The sequence below is a fragment of the Limulus polyphemus genome, unplaced genomic scaffold (assembly GCF_000517525.1).
Source record: "Limulus polyphemus unplaced genomic scaffold, Limulus_polyphemus-2.1.2 Scaffold8208, whole genome shotgun sequence".
In the NCBI taxonomy this organism is placed as follows: Eukaryota; Metazoa; Arthropoda; class Merostomata; order Xiphosura; family Limulidae; genus Limulus; species Limulus polyphemus.
Genome location: NW_013673818.1, coordinates 20,319 through 25,355, shown reverse-complemented (window position 1 = coordinate 25,355; position 5,037 = coordinate 20,319).

The window sequence follows — 5,037 nt, the reverse complement described above, 5'->3', positions numbered from 1 at the left end:
TGCTGCTATATGCTGTCACTCATAGCCTTAAAAGACCTAAAGGAGAACTAGTCAAATGAATTAGAAAGCCAGACCAATACGATTACCAGATTAATAACTGTGCAAGTAGGGTTCATGGTAAAACAAATAGTCTTAGTGGATGACCTTGAGAAGAGTGCAAGCATTGTGAGAAGAAAGACCAACTTCAGAAGTGTCAAAAAGCTGCTTCTTCCAGAAATAATGATCCACATACTGAGTTGTTCCAAGAACAGAGAAATGATCCAGATATGAAACCCACTATCACACACTTGGAGCTGTCACTAGAAAGGTGAGCAAGGAGGGAGATATTTTACACACATCACGGGACCAAATCCTACTTAGTTCAGTGGAACATGTTGTGTCTACAGTCTGGTATACTGCAAAGAAGATGGGGAAAAAGAGTGTTGGCAATCAGTCATTCCCAAGTCAATGCAAGAGACACATGATGGTATCTCAGATGGATATCTTGAAATGAAGGCAACGTTTGGTTGATTTTGAGAAAGGTTCTACTGGAGTGGTATGATAAGAGATGTTGAGGAATGGTGTCGAGCATGTAAAGTATGTGTAGCAAAAATTGGGCCATATAAATAGAATAGAGCAACACTCAAACTGTACCAGGTTGGAATACCAATGAAGAGAAGAGAAACTGACATCATTGGACCATTGCTAAAAAAATGATATTGGAAACAATTAAGACTGGTGTAGAATCAAGACCTTTTTAAGTTGTTAATATATGCAGACGATGTTCTAGCCATAATATCAAGAAGACAAGACATGCAGGCGACATTAGCAAGACTGAATGGGATACTAGAAGACATAGAGTTCACGGTAGAAGCGCAAGATCGGAAGATACCGTTCCTTGACACTTTGATTTGGAAAAGTGACGAGGGGCCAAGGTTCTCTGTGTATAGAAAACGAACCAACAAACATGATTTCATACACTTCTTCTCAGTATATAACAACAAAGTGAAGATAGGTGTGGCATTGGGCTTCTTCCTGAGAGCATTACAGATATGCAGCCCAGAATTCTTAGATTAAGAAAGTTAACATATAATGGAAGCTTTCAGGAAGCTGCAATATCTCACGGGCATGCTTATAAAGCTAAAGGAGAAAGCGAGGAGCATCATGGAAAGGAGTAACGACAGCAGGGATGAGAGAAACAAGAAATTCATATTGGTCCCCAATGCCTGGGATGCAAGTCCTATCAGCAGTCTAATGAAACACACAACAACAAAGGTAGTAATAAAAACAGGAATAAGAATAGGAGAGAAGGTAAAGGACAGGAGACAGAAACACACAACAGACAACAGCATAGTATACTGCATTCCATGTGGTGGATGCAATAAAGTTTATATAGGCGAAACTGGCAAAGGCTTGACAACCAGAGGTACTGTTTTATCTCCAGTCATGATATGTCCCGAGCTGGCTAATTTTACGTCAAGAATCATGCCAATATCTCTGGTAATCTTGGATGGATTACCCTCGGAATTTTCCAAACGCCAAATGATCACCTTCATTAACAAATATAAACCAGAAGTATCCATCGACCCCACTAAGACCCGAATCCTACATCGAGGTAGAATGTTTCTCCAACCTTCAACCTAAACAGATCTTTTATACCTATGTAACCCATGGAATGCTTATCTGAATGTAATTTCCACCATCCCCAAGAGCTCCACTGATCTCTTTTCTGTTTTTCTCAGGGGCGTCGATTTTACAATCACGCCTGAAGAAATTCAACATTTTCTCAAAGAAGCCAACAAGTCTAAATTACATGCAGTCCACCAGATCCGTTCCAGAGTAACAGGCCACATTACCCAATTCATCAAAGTAGTCACGAAATCCAAATTTACAGCCAAATACATTTTATCTAATGGTTGTTTTTATGATTTTTGTCATTTCAGAGCCGAACGTCCTCGCCGACGACCATCTCATCCTTTTAACAGTGTTAGTAAATCTTCACGTTTTTCTCCAACCAATAGACCATCGATGCCCTATACTGAGCCACCAGCCACCACAGGTTATGGGCAATTCTACCCAGACAGTTGCAGTCATGAACCAGGTACAGAAAATACCTATCACCACTACAAGTTCACCCAGACTCCTACAGTCAAGAAGCAGCCATTGTACACAAGCTCAGCTCAGACTTAAACTTCACAAATCTCCAAGATTAGTACTTCAACCTTAACAAACAGCCACCTAACTTCCAGTCAGCAGTATCAAACTCGTATCACCAAGAAATACAAGAAAAATCCAGACCAACTAAGAACCAGCTAACGACTACCGTAGTTTTCTGCACTCAATCTCAAGTCAGCACCAATCTTCCTTTGCTTGCTTGATCTACCAGCCACAACCAGGACCACCCAGTTGACTCCGTAAATTCTGATGACGCCTAGAACGGAGTCTTCTCATAACATCGACACTTCGTTCATCAATTTTTGTATTTAAATGTCTTACTGTTATATGTAATCCAGTGTGTTTTGTTATAATCCTTATTTTTTTTTTCATTTTAGCTTCTCCCGGGCACGGTCAGGGTATCTTATATGGCGCTCTGGCCGTGAAAGTAGGTTTCCTCGGAGTACTCCCGTTTCTCCACACAGAAAAACGTTTTCCTTGAACCTAGGATTCTATGATCCAAACCCTGAAAAGGTGCCATTCCGCTTGATAAACAAAGTTGTAGTTATAGTTAAATTTTAACAATATCCTAGATATTCATCCTGTTTTCATTCGATACCACTTTAATTAACTATTGTTTTTGTACCAGTTATCCATGTTGATTATTTTTCAGGAACTTACTACCTTTGTCATAGCCTTATCCATGGTCTCTTCTGCCATTCATGAAATGCCATTTCCGCTATGAAAGAAAATCCAATGTTCGCAGTTTCAGCATATCCAGCTTAACAAACTCTCCTTTCTACTGTGTGATTTACTGCCGTCAGCTTCCGATACTAGCCACTTTCCCGGATGTATTGAAGCCCGTCATTAGACACATTCACTCCACACAAAGTCTTGCCTGTTAATCCTTAAATCACTTATTGATATCATTCACACTCTGCCAGTTAAACTTGATTAAGCCACTTAAAGTCTCTAACCACTAGCATTCAAGTAAAATTTAAACCAAACTTTCATGTGCGGGGTGAAGAGCAACAAATGTTTGTGAGTGTTTCTGGTTGTCTCTCAAGCCCAAACCAAAATACCTGCCGAGTTATTGTTGTTGTTGTCCTCGGACCTCCTGAAGGAAGTCTGCTGACCACCAGTGGCTCGTTGCTAGGTGAGAACCGCTGGACTAAAAGGTAAGAGGATAAATTACGGTCACAGAACAAAAGAAAAATTGAAAAGGTAAAAATTTAGAAATGAAAACAATGAAAGGTAAATAGAAATACAGGGTAAAAGAAACCGTATATACAGTAAAAGGATTTGTCGTTAAAACCGCACCACTATGGCACTGTATTCAACCGCTCAGTTTGTTTGTTTATTTAGTTATTGTAAAGCACAAAGTAACACAATGGGTTATTTATGTTATGTCCAATGCGTGTATCGAAACCTGATTTTAGCGTGATAAACCCATGAATTTACCATGGAGTTAAATAGGTTGAAGTGCTCGTGATGTCATATTACAGGGAACAGTTTTTTCCTTACGTGTAATCTTAAAAGTGAAGGTAACTGTTAATAATTACAATTATATTTGTCATAGGACATTACTAATATGCCTATTATATTTTTAACACTACATTTTCAATCTAATCCCTTATGTATTTCCAAGAATTTGTCATATCTAGCCGGCATGAAGAGCTCTGAATTGAGCAAAACGCTTCGTCAGCAAAGCATATCATAAATATAGTGTGGTTGGAATAACATTATTATACACTATTCTAAATGTGTACAATACACTTCTAATTTTCACGAAATCGGGTTGAAGAGATACGAGCAGTGTACAATGGTAATTTGTTTCCACCATTGTCTTATAAAACTTTTGTCTCCTTATCATTTTCCCACAAAATCAACAGGATCTCCACTAAAGGAAATACGACAAAAAATACAGCCATTTCCTGGTAGTTTCTAAGAAGAATTGCGTGGACCAACATTTACCGGATATGACCAAAAGTCTTGCAAACACTTATATTTTAGCTAGAAGAGGTGTATTCGAAAAGTTTCATGTCGCAAGCAAATTTTACTTATGAGGACAATATTACACAGTAAGATCACTATATTGTTTGCATTAAGTCAAGGATTTGTTTTTTTGTTTTGTTTGTAGTTAAGCACAAAGCTACACAAGGGGCTATCTGTGCTCTGCCCACCACGGGTTAAGTCAAGGAAAGACTATAATTACAATTTGTTTCTGGCTCAACAGGATATATCGCTGTATCATTAACATAGGCTTTCTAACGCACATTAAGTGTTTAATATGTCGGATTTTGTTGTTATAGAAGTTGCTGTAAATATTCCTGACTTTAGCTGTGTGTGTGTGTGTGAGGATTTTAATCGAGTTCTATTATGCTATAGTGTGCAAATCTCAGAAAAATTCGCAAAGATGTATATTTGAAAATAATAAATTATATCTGGCTTGTATGGTTGTTATTACTGTTAACTCCGTTTTAATGGATATCCTCCAGTGTGTGTTAAACCAAATGTTTCTCCAATTTCCTTTGTTTGCAGGTTTGAGGGTTCAAATGGGAGAAATGTCTATACTAATTAAGCAGGTTTCAGGGGTTCAGATGGGAGAAATGTCTATACTAATTAAGCAGGTTTGAGGGTTCAGATGGGAGAAATGTCTATACTAATTAAGCAGGTTTCGGGGTTCAGATGAGAGAAATGTCTATATTAATTAAGCAGGTTTGAGGGTTCAGATGGGAGAAATGTTTATACTAATTAAGCAGGTTTCGGGTTCAGATGGGAGAAATGTCTATATTAATTAAGCAGGTTTGAGGGTTCAGATGAAAGAAATGTCTATACTAATTTGAAATATAATGATGGACTGAAGTGAACTTCTATTTACTGCGCTGTTGAGACGTGGGGAAG